The 21599-nt window shown below is 39.1% G+C and overlaps 1 protein-coding gene across 2 annotated transcripts in view; it reads left to right on the top strand.

The window, feature by feature from the left end:
• Positions 1-21599, top strand: part of znf385d (zinc finger protein 385D) — a 121012-nt gene that overhangs the window by 82165 nt on the left and 17248 nt on the right. The window lies entirely within an intron of this gene.

The following is a 21599-nucleotide window of genomic DNA, read 5'->3' as shown; positions in this document are numbered from 1 at the left end:
ATTGCTGCTCTCATATTTGGTTGCGTAAACAGTTTCTGAGAACTGCTTCACATCTGTGAGTCGACCACCTACTGTCAGCAGGTATTCCAATTGGACTAGGTTTCTCAGTTTCTCTGCATATCTTGGTTTGCCTCAGAAGCAGCATCTTTCATGTCACCTCACAGGTTTTCCATAATTGGACCAAGGCCTGGGTTTTGGGCTTGCTGCTCTGCCCCTTTACCAATGCAGGTACTTTCAGTCATTACCCAGGATTTTAAAAAAGCCCTCCGCTCGTTTCTGCACAATTTTACCTGAGTAATCTCAATTACCCAGGCTCACGTTTTCTTATATAAAGCTTTGGCGCAATGTTTAACGCCCAACTTGGCATGTACAGGAATTGCTGCGTAATCAGTGCAAGTCTTTGACCTGCCGTGAAATTATAAAGTACTAAATGCAACACAGTTTCCCTAAAAAAAACGTGTCATATCCACGTTGTTCCAGAGGGGAAAACATCGTAGCCTTTTGTCACAATTTGGCTCCTCAATTTGTTTGAGTCATGCGTTTTATTTGGCCTATTGATTTATAATGGCTTGCAACCCGGTGACGTGACTATCAAGTTTTCCCTCTGTGAAAAAACAAAAGCAATATGGCTGCCGTTTAATGACATTTATTGTGAGAAGTATGCATATTATTTTCATAATCTCCATTCAGGGAAGGTAGACAATCTTGTGGATCGTTTCCTTTCAAAAAGCTGTTTAGTAAGCTTGCCAAGTTTTAGTGATTATTTGTATGAATGTCTAATCATTAATCATTCAATTGGAGAGGAAAATAACTGGCCTCGTGTTAGATTCAGTCACCCATGATGGTGTGATTTAAAGATTAGCAAATATGTATTACAATGGCTTGTTTGAAAGGTTTGGCAGAAAGAAAAGACCTCTTTAAACAGAATGCTGCATTACATGTAAAGTCTGTACTGCAAAAACGGATCTAAAAATAAGTAAAATGTTCTTAAAATTTGTGTTTTTATCCTAGATTTGAGCAGGTAAATAAGATTATCTGCCAATGGAATGAGTATTTTGACCCCTAAAATAAGATAATTGGATACACTGCACTTGAAATAACATGATAGAGATAAATTGTTCCTATTTCAAGTTCAAAAATCTTATTCTAGTGGCAGATCCTCTTATTTACCTACTCAAATCAAGGAAAAATATACAAATATTAAGAGCATTTTACTTATTTTTAGTTCCGTTTTTGCAGTGTGCGTTCAAAGGATGTTTTCCCACAAAAACCTTATGTGATTCTGTTAACTTACTGAAATCTAAAGCGCATTTCAGCTAATTTACTGGAATTTAAGAGCTTATGAAGGCAATCAATATAATCAGTGGGAAATGCATGCGTTTAAATATATCTGTTAAAGTTTATTGAGGGTTTAACACAACTTCAAAATATCTCAGAGGAATATCAACACTAAAGTCATTTACTAATAAAAATCATCAGACACTATTAGTGGACCTTCATGCTGTTGTTTGGAAGCAGGGGTGAAAACCTCGCTATCTTGGCCAGGTGTTTGCTTTGTGGTGTTTTCCAGGATAAAACACGCTTTAAACGGTAAGCAAAACATAACTGTCTCTTCCAGTTAGCGATGGGAACCAGATGCTGATTATTTGTTGCTCCATGTTGGCAACCGATTGCACTACTGATGAGTCCTCCTCTGTCTCCTGAACTAACATACGCGCAGGATAATATAATCTTCTCTAAGCCTCGTGAAATTATTTGTTAAAGCTGGCACTTTGACTGTGGAAATTTAGGAAAGACGTGGAGAAACGCTGAGCTGTCTCATACTCTCCCGTTTCACCTCCAAGCCTCTACCAATTTTCTTGAGCTTGTTCTATATCAAGCTTGAAAATAAGTCTTATGAAGATATAACGATACCATGAGCACTGTCAGCATTCAATGCAGAATATGAGTCGTATTATTCCTTTCTTTTTTTTTTTTTTTTTTGAGAAAATATTTTAGAGAGTTGCTTTCCTCCCATGAAAATGTCAAAGCTAATTTGTGCCTTTTGGTTTTGAACCTTCTGCTGCCACGTAGGTGTTCCCTGAGGCTGCGCTGTTACAAACTTCTAAGATTATTTTCTTCTAAAATTGACAGCTACATTTCACATTTTTGGTCTCTAAAACTATATTTCATTGTAACAGAGATGTACTACTTCACAACTGGGTAGAAATGACTTGTAGATTTATGTTGATAATGAGCGTCTTTTTTTTTTTTTTCTTTTTTTGAAATACTAGGGATCTGGGTTTTGAGTCAGCCCAGGACTTTCATTTTCTTAATTCTCAGCCAAATCTTGGTGGATTTATTGATACATTTAGAGATTTTGTCAGGTAGCAGGATCCAATTCTACTTCAGCCTTGGTTTGTTTTTACAGCTGGTCCAAAATTTTCCTTAGACAGCATGATACATGGTAGATTTCATGTTGGATTATATGATGGTGAACTGGCCAGATCCCTCTGCATCAATGCGTCCCCAAACCATGAATATTCCCCCTCCAGTCCTTCACAGCTGGTAGGGATTTATGTTCTTATGTTGTTTTTGGTTTATATGTTTACTTGTCTTATGTTTTGATGTCTGGATAATTCAGTTTTATCTGGCCAAAGGGAACCTTCTTCCAGAAACTCAGGTCTTTGTCTACGTTTTTTTTTCTTCTTCTTGCAAACATCCATCTGGCTTTCATGTATTTCTTACTGAGAAAACATCTCTCCATGGAAGTTAAACCTGTGCATGCTCTTTCTGGTTGTAAGGACATGCCTTTAAATCTACAGTAACAACAACTTGCTGTCGGGGCTAGCGAGGGAGGGCAGAGAGTTCTCCTGAATCTTCAAAGTCTTTAGCGGGTTTAGCTCCAGGTGGTTCAGGTCCAGATCCACCTCCTGTCTGAATGTGGACTCCTCACCAAACCTGGATCAGACTGATCTCCAAACTTCAGGAGTTTCACAGACGGGTCCGCAGACATCCGGATATTTGTGTACAGAAAGAAGAGGAGAGGGGAGAGAACCCACCCCGGTGCTGATTGTGCTTGGGCAGAAGAAGATGCTCGCCATCCTCACCTGCTGTTAGTCGGTCAGTCAGGAAGCTGGTGGTCCACTAACAGGAGTTAAAGTGTTAAAGGCAAAGCTGAAGTCTACAAAAAGGACCCTGGTGGATGTCCCTGGCTGGTCGAGGTGGCGCAGAATGAAGTGTAGATCCAGGTTGACTCGTCTGCCGATCTGTTTGCCCATTAAGCACACTGCAGGTTTGCAGTCGGCTTAAGGGGTAAGCTTGCTTAGACGGCCAGACCTGTGCTGTTGTCCTCCTCTTGTAGACAATTCTCTATACAGTAAAAAAAGGCAGATTTTTAATTATTTTTAATTATTTTTCTTGACAGATTTATCCCCTACCAGAATCACGAGTTGCTACAATCTTCTTTCTGAATGCCTCAGAAAGCCTTGGTAAATTTAAATAGGTGTCAGACCAAAGAGATTTCCAGTTTATATTGTTTGTTATTTGAGCTTCTTAGAATTTCACATGGATTTTTTTTTTGGTAAAAATTTACATTAAATATCCATATGTCCAAATATGCCAGAATCATAATAGGATGGCCTAATTGTTTCACAGTGTAAATATAATGCATATAATGTGAATATATAATAATGTTGCTCTTATATCTTCTGTTTTTAATCGGAGTCTTGCAATGAAATATTGCTCAAATGTACCTTGTGAATGTGCAGATGAATGACGATAAAGTCTAATTATTGACAACTAGAGGCAGCTTAAACACTGTGTGCAGCTAGAACTACTAAATTCAACCTAACCACACTATAGAAAACTATACCTTAAAATACATTTAAAAAAAACAAACAATGGATGTCTGGTTTTAGTCTGGGGAACATTTAAAGTTACCTAGACATAAAAATGTTAGGACCTCGCGCGTCACCTTTTACCAATAAAGGGTAAATCAGTGTTAAAGACTATACATTCTTTTCTGCTTCACCTGAACTTAGATATTTTGGTCTGACCTTTGAAAAAATGTCAGCATGCTATAAAAAAAGAAAAGAAAAAATAAGAACGCTTTAAACGAGGAGCTATAGTAAACAGATAATAACAGGTTAATCAGTTCATTGCTCTAAAAGATATCGCCTGCACATTTCTTTAACGTCTGACCGACACCTGGGTGTCAGTTTATCACAAGTAGTTCTGGATAATGAATATTAATGTGCCAGCATGTCAGTTAAATTAATAGTCAAGGTGGATAAATGCTGCATTATCTGAACGGCTGAAGTGTTTCAGGCGCTCCGAACATGCTCTAATTAAAGTCTCAGTTTGGTGGTGGAGTAATGGCCGCAGTGAGAGTAGGCGGAAACAACGGGGAGGCAGAGCTCTGCTTGCTTTTGTTGAATGACTTAAAACGAGTTGTTTTGCCCTGAAAATTCAGCGAAACGGTGGCGTTAACAATACTGGCTGATTGCTCATTTTTGTTTTTAGAAATACGTTTTCCTGATTGTTCCAAACAAATATTACTTTGCATTCACTCACCAAAATAAAACACCATGAGCTACTGGAACGAAAAGCTTGACAACGAACGATTGTACAACCGTGAGGTCATCGCTGTTTTTTAAAAGGTGAAACAAGCGAAGCGACTTGAAAAACAAAGTTAACCGAGTTGAAAGCAGCAGCTTTTCTACAGAAAGCGCTTAGATAAGCTCGTCGGGAAGGCTAGGATTGTTGTTGGAGGCCGCCGCGGCCCAGAGCAGGAGGTTGGAGACAGGAGGACTCTGGAAAACATAACATCACTGTTGGACAGTGTCTCTCAGCCCTTCGTGCATGAAGCTGCAAGGCAAGTTTATTTGTAAAGCACGTTTCAGTAACAAGACAATTCAAAGTGAACAGAACATAAGAAAAAAAATACGGAGGAAATGAGCAGCAGGTCAAGATCTAAGGCACGGACTACAAACTAAAACATTAACGTTTAAAGGCGGCTCTAAACAAATAGGTTTTTAAACCTGATTTAAAGGAACTCAGCACGTTTACAGTCTTCTGGGAGTTTGTTCCAGATAAGCGGAGCATAAAAACTGAATGCCGCTTCTCCATGTTTGGTTCTGGTTCTTCAGTGCAATGGTGCAGCTCCTTGGTGCACACAGGAGATTTATTGCAGATCCTTCCTCCCAGCAGATGTTAGGCTTATAACATCACTGCTCCGTGCAAACTCAATAAGTGTTTACATCCCTGCTGTTAAATGCACAGTTCTTCCATTTTTTTTTTGTTAATAGTTTGTTGGGTTTTTTTTATGCACACAAGTAAAAAATTTTTAATTATCCTAGTTGCACATTTCGTTGAATCTCAATATGTTAGATTTAATAACTGTGTAGCTATTTCTTTTCTCCTGCTGTAAATTTGCCCTGAATGTACAGTCTCTTATTCTTACATTATTTTCAGTTTTTTTTGTGTATCTGCATGCATTCAATTTGCCTGTCACTTGATGCTGGTCCATCTGAATTTCCCAACTGAGGGACAATAAAGGTTATTTCTATTCTATTCAAATATATGTAAGACTGCAATTCCTCCCCTACCTTGACTTACAGGAAAGGAAAAGCTTTAAATTGTCCAAATCCCACAGAGCCATAAGAGCTGTCAAATTAAGATTATTTTGGCAGTCTGCTACAGAGTGCAAGTCATTATGGTGAAACCCTGCCATATTTGTCAAGAAGCTAAGCACTGCTTCTTTGTGCTATTTGTACTCCTTAGAATGTGTTTGAAATCAGTTAGAAGCATTATTCTTTGACAGATTTCTTTTGGATGAAAAAGAAATTCAAAATGAAAGGGAAATGTGGTGATAGAAAGTGATAAAGCACATTAATTGCATATAAATAATACATTTTCATCAGAGCTGAGGGAGGTTAAAAACCGCATTTTTGTTTCCTGGTACTTCATTTTTGCATTCTTTATTTGGAAATAAAATAATCTATAGCACTTTTAATACAATCACAATTTTGCTTGCTATATTCTTATAAAATAGGTGTATATAGTGCTTTAATGTCCTCAAATGTTTTCCCCCATACCCTACTTTGGAGAAAGACAAACTCTGGACCTGCTACTCCTGCAAGGCTGTAACAACATGGGCTGTTCAACTTTCATAAAGATTTTTTTTCCTAAAATGAATCTCCTAACAAACAGATACATAGAGAAATGTTGAAATCTCTCAAGGTGATCACAGAACAGACTGTTTTCCTGATAAAATAAATGCCCTTTTAAACGGGGGGTGTAGAATGATAAACTTTCAGTAGTGACCTCTGAAGTTGTGAGATCTGTTTCCAGAGCTCTCAAGCCTCATGCAATGAGCATGAGACACATTTTCCCCTGACTTCATACGTGCAGACGCCTCTCATGACATTCCTCACTTTGCAAAATAACAATACCGAATGGGCCATGAGTGATCCGTTCACTGCGCTGTCCGTTCACACCTCTGCCTTCTGCAGAGTTGTTTCTACCTTTTTCACAGCTTGGTGAACAATGTGTATGCTGCACTGCAAAATTACTTTAATAATTACTAAAATATTCTTGAAATGAGTGTATTTGCCCTTGATTTGAGCAGGTAAATAAGATTATCTGCCAATGGAGTGAGTATTTTTACCCCTGAAAAAAGATTATTAGATATAATGCAGTTGAAATAAGAAGATGGAGATGAATTATTCCTATTTAAAGTGCAAGAAATATCATTCCATTGGAAGATAATCTTATTTACCTGCTCAAATCTAGGAATAATACACTCATTTGATGAAAATCATACCTATTTTTAGTACCCTTTTTGCAGTATGGGATGACAGGATCCTCCCCAACAACAGGCAAAGAAATAGACCAGGGGAACAGAGGGCTGTGCTGCTGTTAGCATTACAGACAGAGTTGTAGAAAAGCTGAGCGCACCGACCAAAACAACCCATTCCCCCAACCCCCCCATTCACGCAGAACCTAGACATAAAATAATCTCACTCTGAGCTTTTGATATAACTTGCAAGCTCTGATGTGTCTTTAGTACGGTGACCAGACCCTTAGTAAAAAGACAAGCACACTAATATAATGTAAATATGCTGATGTTCTCTAATATTGTGAAAGGTTACGGCCACATGTTGAAACGAACGAAACATGCACAAAAACTTATGTTTCTTCCCTCCAACTTTCATCTGGGCATCAAGTAAATGTCTTTTAGGGTCTGGTCCCACACTTCCACTTTTTAGAGCAAGTTTGCAGCTTTTATTCACTTGCTGTTGGTTTTGGTGCTTGCAGCATTTTTTTTCTTTTCTTTTGCAGCCTTTTTGTGTTGTGCTTGGTTTTTGAATGTTTTTATGTGTCACATTTGGCTGTTTGTGGCACATTCAGCCATTTGTTGCACTTGTCGGCCACCGTGCTTTAGTACATATAAACCCTTAATAGGTAAAATATGGACTTATTGAGTGGAAAAAAAGTGAGATTATACAGTCAAAACACTTGACTGTATAATACTTGACTTAACACACAAAATAAAGTAAACTCAACTGGTGAAATAGCTTTTGATGGTCTTTTCCCCACTTGGGTAATTTGATCATATGGGATTTTTGACTTGGATTATAACTGTATATGTTGATACTAGGACAGCAGAATCTGTTGCAGGTTTATCGTCATTTTAAGTAATAATACGGGACATAACTGCCTAGACTGCAATAAATGTTAGCTAACCGTGTAAGTACCATGCATGTAGATTCTGTGTGTCTGTAATATTTTTTGTTTACATTTGGTTTTTTTATGCAACATAAAACATTTTTACCAGCAAAAGAGACAAAAAGAGGGTCAAGTCATTAAAAAGATACAACTAAGCAGACTTTGCCTGAAGCAACTATTAAATAAAAACCCAGCTGAGAAGACAATAATGATTTAATTTACTTTGTAGTAGACTACTCACCACCTGGGGTCTATGTTTGCTATTAACCCAAAGCAGGGTGGAAGTAACACTTTTTCTAATTGATATAATTAGGGCTGCACTTTTTGTGTCAGCATATCAGGTTGTTGTAATGTTTAATTTTTTTTTTGCTAACAATCACAGAAGAAGTAAGATATCTGTTCAAAACCAGTTTTAAAGGGGATTCCAGTTTTTCACCAGAGTTAATGACATAAAAGAAAAAGTAGCTGTTTCCTTACGGCCAAAAAGCGCGATGAAAAATTGTTACTTCAGTTTGTCGTAGCATTAGAAAAGCTCAGAAATCGGAACTTTTTCCACACACGTTCTGGGAATGAAGCCCAAGTTGTGCCACAGTGAGCTGGCCGCTTCTGTGGGCTGGTTAACATCACGTACTGTGGACCAAGTGGGCTTAGGAACCAGTAGAAAAGTGGGTTCATATGTGGACCGCATGTTTGCAGACAAGGTCAAGAAAATGTGCCGTCTCAGCATGGACAAGAGAGAGGCTGGAAAATTCCCATTTGGCAGGTGTAGCAGTCGGGATTGCCTTCAAAATGAACGAGGATTTCCATATTTGCTGCAGTTTATAAATAGTGGAAATTTTTTTTTTAGATCTGTGAAGCTTTAAAGCGGTCTTAATGTGGTGAATGAATTTTGCACTGGAGTTAGTTTTGTGGATCTAAAAAAAAAACACTCTTTTCTTGAGTGTTGAACATTAGAAATGAAAAGAAATGTTAAAATTTTGCATTTCTGTTGATCTTAAAGTTACTCTGTTACCCTTCCTTTCTCCATCTGGTCTCCATGAACGCGTTTGCTCAGGAAACACCGGCTCTGTGTAGTTGCAGAACGCCTGGATGAAAACACATCGTCAGGGGGACGATTGCCTTCAACCCATCTAACATTCAGAGTGTTCATCACTGAACATTCATGTTTTCTGAGATGGATGAGCTTCTTCTTACGGAGAGAAGGTACGCGACGCCCGGATGACTCAGCAGCAGCAGCAGCAGCAGCAGCAGCAGCAGCAGCAGCAGCAGCAGCCTGTTAGGTTTGAGCGTGCATGTCCTTACAGCAGCACCGCAGAGAGTAGAGGTTGAAAGAAATGCCCACAGCGCATCCCTCCATCTCTCAGTTCCAGTTCAGTGCCTGAGGAAATGTACCCTGATATTAGCTATTAAAGAGCAGATTGTCAGGGGAGCACTGACAGCAGCTGCACAACACTGCTGGCTGCTGGGAGGCAGGAGCCGTGCTCAGGACCTTTACTTTTTTCTCACTTTCCTACACAGGAGCACTTTCTGACCCCTTCCAGCACGCTTCTACCGCTCTGTCCTCCATCTGAAAAACAACGCTGGTCTGCATGTGCACAAGCTTTGGTCATAGAGAGAAGCAGTAACAAATATTAGAGACAGCAGGGAACCTGAGGCATGCATCCAGAGTGCCACAGATGTTCTCGTTTGTGTTAATTTTAGATGTCAGTGGGTAGGTTGTCGAGAGAAATTAGATATGGGTCATTTGCTTTTAAGCAAGAATAGAAAGAAATGAATCAACGTGACTTTAAATCAATTCTTCCTGCTGCGGTTGAAGATGGTGTCTCGCCCCTCAAATCAACAACAAAGAAGGTGCAAACAGATGCAGAATGTTATGAAGGTATTTTTTTCATTTCATCAGCCTGGAATATTTAGATATGAATCTTCTGGTTCTTTGCAAAAGTCCTGAGTCATTTTGAATTTATTTACCTTTCATTCCCAAAACCAGACAGGCCTTAACCTTTTAAATGTATCTAGATCAATAGTTCTTCAGATTAAGAGACGTTCCCGCACTTTTCTTTGGACGTTGGCTGAATTTGTTTTGTTAATTTCTCTCCAGCACCAGGCCATCTTTAGAGAAATGTACACGTACCACTTTAAATAAAATGAGTGTACATTGTGACGAGACTCAAGATGGAATCCAATTTTAGGCCTGTACCTGTACAGGTGAAACCTGACCTGAACGACTTTAAACGTCTTACAGATTCTTTAAAATATAATTTGTGACTTTATAAACCTTTTTTTCTGTCGGAGTTGATTTGAACTAAGCAAAAAGGTAATTTCTCCTTCAGTATTTGTTTTTATATGGACTGTATTTGATCATCTATAGAGCAATTTCATTTTGCAATTGGCTGATGTGCAGTCAACAGGAATCTATTAAAACACAGTGTGTGAACGGTAAGGCAAGGCAAGTTTATGTGTATAGCACATTTTAGGAACAAGACAATGCAAGGCGCTGTACATGAAGAGAACAAAGAAAAGAAAACATCACAGAAGAAAGTCAGCATTAACGTTCAATAGTAAAACCTTCATTCTATTTGTTAGAACACAAAAAGCAATGTTTCCAGTGCTTTCTTTGCATTAGGACCTCCTTGAAAACGGCAGTAGGGAGAGAAGTCAAACCTCGACTGAAGTATTTGGCATTAATAACAGTCAGTGATTTTTAAACTATTTCTGAACAGAAAAGGGGATTCTTACTTTTCTTTAAGCTATTATTAAAATCTCATCTTGTTCTGGTGAACCCGATATCTTGTATCGTCTCATGGGCTGACTGTACCGTTACCTTAGAAAATAGTATTTTATCTCCAACAAGGTGTTAGCTGAAAACCTGACGTGCAGCAGATGACCATCAGCATGACGACGTATATGTCTCAGGTTCTCCCTCAGATATTTATCTCGTTTATTAAAGATATCACTTTCATTTGCTGGATAGGCCTGTCAACCCTTCCTTTGCGTATTCAATGTCTTAATTTTATTAACAGAAGGCGTCACAATATCCTGACTGAACTGTTAATTAAAATCCCTGAATCAAACCAAAATGTCTGAATCAAACTTCTGCAGGTAACCCTTCACTACTTAAAAAACTGAGGTAATTAGCAAAAGATAAATACAATTTGACAGAACTCTCTGGGCTTTTGAGGAGTTCCTGTCCTTTTAAATTGTGACAGGTTACAATAAAGCTTGATCATTTTAATTAAAGAGGCGACTCCAGCTTGAAGGAAGAAGGCAATCAGATCTCAGGGGAGTCTTGTGATTGCCTGGAAGTTTAAGCAGACTAGAAGGATTATTCCCTCGCACAGAGAGGAAGGAGAGGATGAGGCCACGTCCCATCTCGAGCGGGTCACATCACCCGTCCAGATTCTCCTCCGGTTCAATTCTCTCCGCCTTTGTTGCCTTCAGCGCTCCCACCCTCTCAATTTCTTCTGCTTTAATTGCGTCCCGTATTCGCTTACTCACCTTTAATCGTATCTCTCTCATCTGCGCCTGTTTTTTTTTTCTTTTCTTTACCCCTTTGTACTTTCTCCTTCAGACTTGTTTTCCACGTGTGTTTGGTCTCAAACTTTTCTTACCTTTCCCTTTCCATTTAACTCTCCCGTCTTCTGAATCAATCCTCTTATCTGTTTTCCTTTCTTTCACCTGGCCTCCATCTCTTCACGTCTTTATTCCTCTACCTCCCGCCCCGCTGTCGGGGCTCCGCTCGCCCTTACCAACTTTAGATTGATCACAGTCATTACCTCCATTAATGAGAGGGGATTGAGTTCTTAACTGGGCCTTGCAGAGCCCGTTAGGTCACACTGGCTAGGGATATGGATTACTGGAGGCTTCCCAGAATGCAGGGCGTCCAAGGCCAGCCAAAGTACACTTTAATCACCTGCCCCTCCAACATCAAATGGCTCTTTAATGACGGTGTGGTAGATGGGTTCACCCCCCTGACACAAGGGCAAACACTCATGCCAACCATGTTCTGCAGGAAGCAGATGGATAAGGACAGCAGTCGACTGCTGAATATTACTCGTTTTCCTTTCATCTTGCAGAGCTTTTATGTGCAGGTTAAATATGAATGAACTGTACCTTGTCCAACTGCTGCTTTTGGAAAAGCAGCAGTATTGGTATTTTTTTTCTGTGAATTACGTGCGTCATTATCACTCAGAGGTGATCAATGAGTTATCACAACTCTGTGCATATACAGAATCAAAGAAATGCACATAAAAACAAAATGCAATAAATGGCAGCGGTAGTTATTCTAGTTTGATAGTGAAAGTCTTATATTCCATAAAGACATTTTGATAATGGCTCCACAGCAAGTGAAAGATACCTTCTTAGAAAGTTAATATATGATATAAGACCTATAAAAAGCACATTTGTTTATTTAGGGAATCCTCATTAGTCTGTACCATAGTAGAGACTATTGTTCCTGGGTTACGCACCACTAATATTACAATAAAAATCATCCTTTTATGTACATTACCAAAAAAAAAAAAAAGACTAAATTAAAATATCTTAGAACACAAATAATCTCAAAAACACAAAACAATCAAATCAACTGCCTCTACAACAGGATTCTACCAAACATAAAATAATATCACAGAACACCTTAAAACAAAAATCAATTCAAATTATATTAAAAAAATCTATTCTAGATTTTATTAAGATTTTTTTAAACTTTGCATGATCAACACTTAATGTAACTATAGAAGAAAGAATGTTACAGAGTGTTAGTTCTTTATTAAAGCAGAAATGTTATGACATTATCTTTGCTGTCAAGGGAAACACCCACATTTATTGATTCTCCCCATATAATAACTGACTATTCATTCCCCTTATATGTTGTGTTATGGTAAAGCCTTAAAATAAATTAATTTCCCAAAGCGTAGTCTCCCACTGAAAAAAAATTTACTTACATTTTTAAGTTTGTTTCTGAGGATATTTTTTTAAGTATTTCTCATTAAATATGTTTGCATGCACAAACTTTCTTGATCAGATTGACACGTGTTCAGCCTAAAAAGGAAAAAGAATCAGAATATGTGGTTTATGTGAGCACAAAATCAATTAATCAGATCTGGACTTTATTAAGAATACGAGGACTATGACATGCGCAGCGTCCTCAAATTTACCTAAAAACCACAGAAGAAGAAGTTATACTTCGGTCTGTGCCGAAGAAAATTCAGACTCCTAAGTGAGTTGTTTTTTAAAATGTCACTGAACAATCACATATAAACAAACATGGAAAACAGACAATTACAAACGCAGATGTGTGTTCGATCTGTGTCTTCTGAGCGCCAAGAATGGACCCATGCCGGCAACTAAGAATGGCTGAGATGTTGCTGCACTCGCTAATAAAGCTACAGGCTTAGAAACACATGCTGCTGTTCTTCCAGCGTTACAGGTTAAGACACATAGAGCACACAGGCATAGTCAGGGCGCTTTACCCCAACCCAAATGACCTGATCAGAACAAAAGATAGATGGACACTGTTTGGGTTACCGATCATCAGAAATCACCCATTTGGAACATAATTTAATTCCGATTGAGCTTAATCTGATCAGAATATTCCGACTGCCCTGTTTACCTGACACATTTTTTATTCTGATCGAGCCCTTTATTCTGTTATTTATGTGACCGACTTTATGTTTTTATTCTTATTTGTTTCTATTCTTAGTGTTTAACCAAACCGCCAAATGGTCAACGCTGTTGTTTTTAATGAGCTACATATGTGCTGGGTTAAGATAATAACCCCTCGCCACAGACTGGTTTATTTCTTAGAAAAAAATAGACCACAAAAAATACATATTTGTAAGGCAATCTTTAAAAGCAATCTCTAAAGGAGTATTTGAGCGAAATGAAGGCACGTTGCAGTGGTGTTTAAATCCACTCTGGGCCGGTGTCCTGCATGTTTTAGACGTGTTTGCTTTAGTGCACCGGGTTTAAATCAATGAGCTATTACCAGGTCCGTGCAGAACTTGACGACATGCTGAGGAGGTAATTCCACCATTTCAGTCAGCCAACCCGGAGCGGGAACACATGCAAAACACGCGGGACAATGGATTTGGATACTACTGTGTTACGCAATGGCTCAACAGAAACCCCTCCGAGTTGATTTAAATTATAATCTCCAGATGTCGTTGCATTAGGGATAAAACTGCGAATGCCTGATGTTTAGATGGAAGTCATTCTCTTGTTGCTCTCAAATCAACTCAGAAACTGTGGAAAGTTGATGATAGCCCGTAGGCACAGAATCCCTGGCTCCGAACCCCAGACCTTTTCCTCTCACTTCCTGGGAATCACACTCAACCTGGTTACTCAGCCGCTGAAAAGCTGCCCGGAGAAGCAGGTGTGGTGGCAGCCCGATGAGGACAGCAAGCCTGACCGAGTTAATCGCTGTGATTTCAGGCCGTTTTTTTCCCCCTTTCTTTTTTGCTGCTTGGCACACAACAGCCGACTCGGAGCCGGTGGCTGTTAATTGTAGAGAGCGAAGAGGTCGCTGGCTGTCTGCTTACCGTATAAACATTACTCATGCAAAAATGACAAGGATGACTGCGTAATACGATCGGTTCACTAGATTGTGAATATAGACTCTTAAAATTAACAGAGTCGAGCAAGCTCATTATTTATTCAGTCTAGAATTGTTTCTAAGTTAAATAAATCAGGTCTGAGAGGTTCAGACAGTATTGTGCTCAAATTATAAGAAAAGAAAAAAAATCCCTCTTTGAAGTTGAGGAGAAACCCTTCAAATGTTCCTTTCATGATATTGGACGTAACAGCTGGAAATAATGGGCTTTCTTAAATCAGCCAACAGACATCTGCTGGAGCACACACGGACACCCAGAGGTCAACGACCACAGGTGCTCCACGCCGCTCCGCCAGCGCTCCATCATCTGCTGGCAACAGTAATCGAAGGCGCCAGTGTTTGAGGTCACGAGATGGACAGATCCTGTCAGGAGCACTTTGTTAAAAAGGCACAAAAGAACTGCTGCAGAAAGCCAAAATACACAGAGAGAAACAGCATCACTGCCAAATTTAGTTATTGCCACGGTCTGGGTTGTTTAAAAAAAATACAGTTCTTTCAAATCAAATGACTTGGTAAATGTTAGAAAGAAATTTCAAATGAAGACTTTAAACGAGAATTGAATAATTTTAACTTTTCTTATACTGCTGACAAATAATCGATTTGGCAACACAGTTTCTATGAAACTATCTTTTACTGTTGGATATTGTGGAAATACTGTATGAGGAAAATCATAATTATTCATACATTTTTGAATTTCTTCCACATTATTACGAGCTCACTGTGATTGAGGGGTATTTGATATGGTAGACCAATATAAATCAGCATAATATTGTAAAGAGGAAATAACATGCATTTTTTACAGGTCATGTTCCCCTCCTGACTCAGTTCTTCATCCTGCATCACCTTTCCCAAATGAAAACCATGTTACAAATTCTTCACTTCTGGTCTCTCTAACCCGAACAGCCCCGATGACGGGGGTAGCAGCACTTCTGCCAGAAAAATCATTCCTAACACATTCTAAACGATAACCAATATATGCATATCCACTTAACAGAGAAAGGTTTGTTTAAAGGAACAACAAGTAATAATGACACCTAGTGGTTAAAATCAGAACAAAACATTCCAATGCCTTTCACGGACACCCGCCAATATTTGAGGCAGACACATGCTTTAAAAGGGTTTTTAATCAGAAGCTGGTACAGACAGGAAACCTCTGCAGAAACAAGTTGGAAATTGCCACTGCTGAGGGCAGGAAGCTCCCATCAGAGGGTTGATAGGCAGGCTGGCAGAGGCTTGGATCAGTACCGTAAGACAGGCTTGGGTCATAAATGGGAGGAAAGAGACAGACAGACAGGTCCTATGCATTGCCTTATAGTTGTGAGATCAGTCCAGATTGTAGTCCAGAATACAGAAAGCTCTGTGTAGACATCCATAAAGGGTAAGGCAAGGTTGGGGAAATTTGAGAAGACGTGGTCGTGGCCAAGAACAGAAAAATCAGGCAGAATAAACTCTCGATCTCTGCTAGGCTTTCAATAAACTGGCACTGCCTGTCTGCTAAAGTCTGGTATATGTAGGCAGATGAACAGGTACAGGAGATGAGTTTGATTGAGCTGTCAATCTAGAGTCTTATGATGGTCCCATTATAATCCCCCCTCTCCTCTTTCTACTTTAGCTCTCATTTTTATTATAAATAAGAAGGCCAACCAGCTTCGGTTCCTTGGCATCCCACTTGATTCTAGGGCGGTGGTCGCCTCGCTGCCCGGGTGCAGCTGTCTTGCATTCATGGAGTTTTTCAGTCCTTTATTTCTTCCCCAGTTCTTTTTAAAAGGTAAGTTCAGTCTCCCTGGGCCTCCTTAATCGTGCCATGCACATCACTCTCCAGGCTGTTCCCTTATATCCCGCCTGTTGACCTGGCTGGTTTTATCCCTTCTCTGCCAGATCATCCTAGTCGATTGGCTGTCGCTCTGATCTGGCCTTTTGGTCCATTCCTCTTGGGACTGCAACGGAATCTACCTTCTGACATGATCATGCACTCGGCTGACTAGCTTCAGTATAATGGACGTAGCTCTGTCCATAGGTTTCGGGGTTTTTTTTCAGGGAGAAGGGTTGCAGATGTTTGGTATCTGTCCTTCCCCCGGTCTAAATCATTAGCTTTCTATAAGACTTTACTCATCTCCATAGCATGCTGCCTCTGGGGCTGACTTTGACTTCTCTAATTCTAATCCATTCTCAGCTCCCCTTTTCATTTTTGATTTCTTTCACTCAGCCTCTGTATCTTTTGGGGGGAAGACTTTACTAATCCTAATCCAAAAATGAACATCCAAGCTCAAAGACATTCACAGGTTTCACATCTTCTGCCGAGTCTAAGCAACAAAGAACTTTTCTAATTTATGTCAATAAATCCTCCCCCCTTCACTTATTGCCTCATCAAGCATCCATGCACTAGCCAATCATGTCAGGACCTCATCCTTCCATCCCACAAGACTTTGCTTATAAAAGACCCCATTCATGGATCCTCCTGCTCTTCAGCTGGGCTTTGACTTAGCTTCAACCCTTCTCCATTTCATCTCCTACTCTACGCTCTCAAGCTTCACCTGACTACTTCTCCCCTACGGCCTTCACCACCAGTGTCCGGACTCTGGGGGAAGACTTCACTAATCCTAATCCTAAATTGAACATCCAAATTTATAGGCATTCACAGCTTACACGTCTTCTGACAGGGTTCGAGTGCCAAATAACTTTTCTATTTATGTCAATAAATCTCTCTAATTGCCTCTTTTTTGTCTGTGTGAGTCTTCAGATTGAATTAAAGCAACTCTCAGTGTCAATTTGAGCAGGACAAACTTCATGATCAATGCCCTGACATTGGTTTTATTGGAAGTCAAAATAACTAATCCTGGTTTTTCCATTGAGTTTGGTGGCTTTCCAGGTTGCATTTATAGACCTGGATGATGACGTTTATTTTTCTTGGCCGAAACCTTCCCATTTATTCTCTAACAAAGAGACATGCTCCAAAACCCTTAAAACAACATCTGGTACAAGTTTAAACACACATTATTTCAAATGGAAGACATGTCTTGACTGCTGTGAAATACCTTCATTTAGCAGCTTTAAATTTGGAACATGCTTTTTTTTATCATAAACTTACAGTGTGAAAATACAGTTTCTACTTTGTACACTATTATCTCTGTTCATTCACATTAAATTAATTGGGAAGATGGATGAATTAATAGATAGGCGCTTATGTGCATGGATCCATTTAGACAGCGGTGAAGGGAATAAAACCTAGAGATGCAAATGTTTGTCCAGAGTCTGTGTGGTTCTCTACAATTTTTGAAATAGAAAATATATAACAAGCTTCAGACTTTTTAAGACTGCAGAGGAACTCTTTATTTACAATAGAATGCAGAGAAACTACATATATCCGCTTGGTGCTTTGACCTGAAAGAGAGGAGTTAAATGGCTAGGCAAAGTATATAACAAGAAAAAAACTAGTTGCCACCCTGTTTGTTGTGTTAAAGTGTGTAGGAGGTGAGACATTTTTATTGTCGAGGGAGAGGAACAGGCCAGCGGGAATGGTTTTCAGTGTTGCATGAAAATTTGTTTCTGGTCATTGCCAAACTAAATTTTACTGTCTTAGGTTTCATTAAGTGTGAAAAACACAAAGTGACACTATAAAACTATAGTCTGTTGCTCAATGGGGTAAGATGGGGTGTTTCTTAAAATATGTTCTCAATTTTATTGCAGATTTTGCTATCTTAAGCCACATGCATTTTCAAGCAGCCCTCCAGTCCTTGTATAGTCATCCTCCACTGGCTTCTGCTCATTGCTATGAAGATCTGCATTCAAAAGCTGCATCGGGCTTTATGATTGAGCTGCAAATTTTATAGCTGAGCTCAGTCAGGTGTAAAAGGAGAGCATTATAAGTAAAAATGTGCCTCAGAGCCATTTTCAGAGGTTAATGGATTGCATGCTCGCAAACACTGTGATAGTAAAAGTAAATATCACAGTGTATACTTTTCCATACGTTTATTAGGAATTCATTCAACCACTCAGTGTAAGAGTTGCATCATTAAAGACGCATTTTACCACTATATTCAAATTATTTCTGAAATTCTCTAAAACTAAATTCATGTCTTCAGCCTTCGCTTCTGACTTATTCCTTTGACTGTGGCAATCTTTTTTACACTATCAGGTTTACAGGGTGTTGTGTCACCAACTACTGACACCTCTGTTGGGATAAATAAGGACCATATATAATGGTCCACAAAACCAGCGTGACATAATTCACTATTGATTTGCTCTCCGGCTCCGCGGATCTTCATTCCACGACGCTGCAGTGCGGAGAACTCGGAGGCGTTGGCATCGATCACCCGGTGCGAGCGAGGAGAAATTTCGTTTTTTGTAAACGTTGCAGCGGTCCTGTATTCAATGGTCTGACATATGATGTTGTTTTATGAGTCAAATATATTGATCCGCTGCTGTCTTTGTTACTACTACCACTATGGAATCAGAAGTCCGATTTCACAGCTTTTCATCATTAATATATACTGTCGGTTTTTATTTTAGTCATACTTGAAGAACAAAGCATAATCTTCTCATATTCCTCTATTTCTGACATTAAATCTGACTAAATATTTTATTTGGTTGTGTTTTTCAGAGCTGTTGCTTGTTTTTGTTTTTTCACCTCAAGTTCAGAAGCTCCAACACATTAACATTTGGTACCAAAGGCTTTTAAACTTTATGAGTTTTTGGTATTCTTTGACAGGCTTTTCACTACAATTTGCTGGAACAGAACTGCCGTGATTGAGTCAGGTCTAAAGGCCTTCTTGCTGCATCTTTTCAATTTCAGTTCTGCCCACACATTTTCTAAGGGACTGAGCTCAGGGCCTTTAGTACAACAAAGTCAAAAATGTTGACTTTGTTGTACTTAAACTACTTTGTAAATAATTTTACTTTATGTTTATGGTTATTGTCCATTTAGAAGAACCATTTGGGCCCAAATCTTAAGTTTCTGGCTGATGTCTTTAGATGTTGCTTCAATGTGTCCACATAATTTCCTTTACTCAGAATGCCCAGGATGTTTTGAAGTGCAGCAGTCCTTCTTGCAGCAAAATACAGACCGCAGATCATGTGTCCCAAGAATTAAGTTCTCTGAATGCATTTGCAAACTGTAATCTGGCTTTTTTATGTAGCTTTTGGAGCAATGGCTTTTTCCTTGCTGAGTGGCCTGCTATGGTTGGCTCAAATATCAAACACAAAACACCAAAAATGATTGTTTAACTTTATTGGTTCAATGTATTGACATTTGAAGTGAGAAAGCAACATGTGCAGCACACTCAGCTGCTACAGGAACTGCTGGTGGCTGGAAGGAGAGTGAGAATGACAATGCTAATGCTGTTTTTTTAAGCTCAGCCCCACAGGTGCTTACCAATGAGGTAATCAAGCTGAAGCAGGAACACAAGCGGCACTTAAAATCATACATAAACAGACCTTTCAGCCTATGTGGGTAAAGAACTAATTTAAACTTTGAATAACACCCACAATATCTTCACACTGTGTTTTACTCTCGTTCTGGGGTTTGATACTGTAATGATTACTGCTGGTGAAGCCGATATTCAGCCAGACACAGAGTTACGGTTTTAAAAAGGTTTATTGTGAGGATTAGTAGTGACAGCTGAGGCAGGCAAGCAGAAGCAAACTTGACATATGAGTGATGGCTGAAGGTGTAGGCAGGCAGGGCCAGAACAAGCGATGTGGACCTGGGAACCACCAGATCAGGCAGAGCAAGCAGCTGAAACTCATGGGGAAACAGGCAGAACTGCAGCATGCAGAGACAGACGACCTTTAACCGAAGAGACCAGCTGGCTGAGCACACAAGAACTGGTAGAGTCAGGGCACATCACACGATACGAGATGGGATCAGACGTTCTGGCAGGGATCAGTTGGCTGAGGCAGGTATATGTAGTCGGGTGAACAGAGCTGACTAATTAGTGCAGCAGGTGGAACTGATTAAGAGCAAGGTGTTGGCTGGAAAGAGACTGAGCTGATTGGATAGTGGCTAAGAGGTGAAGGTTGATCCAAGAGAAGTCCAGAGAAGTCCAAAGAAAAACAAATAAAAACCTAAATCATGACAGATACTCACCTTTCGCACCAAAAAAAAACATTAATTTCTGGGACAACAACCTGTCTCCTACCTGAACATAGTGGAGGCTGTACATTCCCACAATGCTAATACTTGCATATAATTGTCTAAACAGATGAATGTAGCATATATATATATATATATATATATATATATATATATATATATATATATATATATATATATATATATATATATACATATTTTTTTTCCCTCTGCTATTTGTAAATGTCTGATAAAATATCTGCTTTTTCTAAGTCCTTTCCCGACTCTATTATTGCTGAGAGGGATGAAATTTATTATTTTACTTCATTTGTAACATTACTAAAGAAACATTGTTGGTAAATAAAAATGAAACAAAATACAAAGAATACAAATTTCATATAATTACCAAAAGAATAAAAGATATTGAATTAGTTGTTTGGATTCATTGTATATTGATAGCATTTCTCATGAGGCAAATTATTTATGGAGATCGCTTAAGGTTTTAGTCTATTAAATTATTAAATTTAAATTTGGTTGAACTGAGCCTTATGCTTCCCTGCCGTGGCCTTAAGTATAAGCCATACACATTTAAATTCATGGCTGCTGTACCTTTACTGTCTGTGCTAAACACTTTGCTGCTGGACAGATATATTTCTGTAATCCATCTGACATTTACAATCCTATTCCAGCAATCATGAAGAGCAGGGGATAAAATCTGGGGGAAATAAGACAAACACAGAAAAATGCAATGATTTGCAATGAATGCAAATCACTTAAAGACCACATTGATGCAAAACATGCCAAGCATTTTCTACTTGCTCAGCATTAAAAAGAAGACTGTTTTCTTTACAGATTGATACATCTCTGGCAACTCAGGAGATTAGCTTCTTTGAACTAGAGGAAAAAGGTGATTTCTTCCAGTCAAAAGTTCCTAACTTCACAAAATGTTCTGCAAGATAAAATCCTGTGAAATACAGGGAAGCCAGCAGGCTCCCTGCATGCTGGTTTACTGTTGTCCCGACAAACCGTTTGGTCCAATTTCTCTCCAGATTATGGACTTGGTGTTGATGGTTTCTGTGATTTTTGTACATTGTGGCAGATCTTACTTCCTGTTGTTCCTGTTTTCTTTTAGCGGTTAAAATATTACTGACCTTTCATCATAACATTTTCTGTTTTTATTGCACAGCTGCTTATTATTGTCGTTGTTGGTTG

The sequence above is a fragment of the Fundulus heteroclitus genome, chromosome 3, assembly GCF_011125445.2.
Source record: "Fundulus heteroclitus isolate FHET01 chromosome 3, MU-UCD_Fhet_4.1, whole genome shotgun sequence".
Classification (NCBI taxonomy): Eukaryota; Metazoa; Chordata; class Actinopteri; order Cyprinodontiformes; family Fundulidae; genus Fundulus; species Fundulus heteroclitus.
The sequence above is the reverse complement of the archived record's forward strand: the minus strand, read 5'-3'. Positions and strand labels throughout refer to the sequence as shown.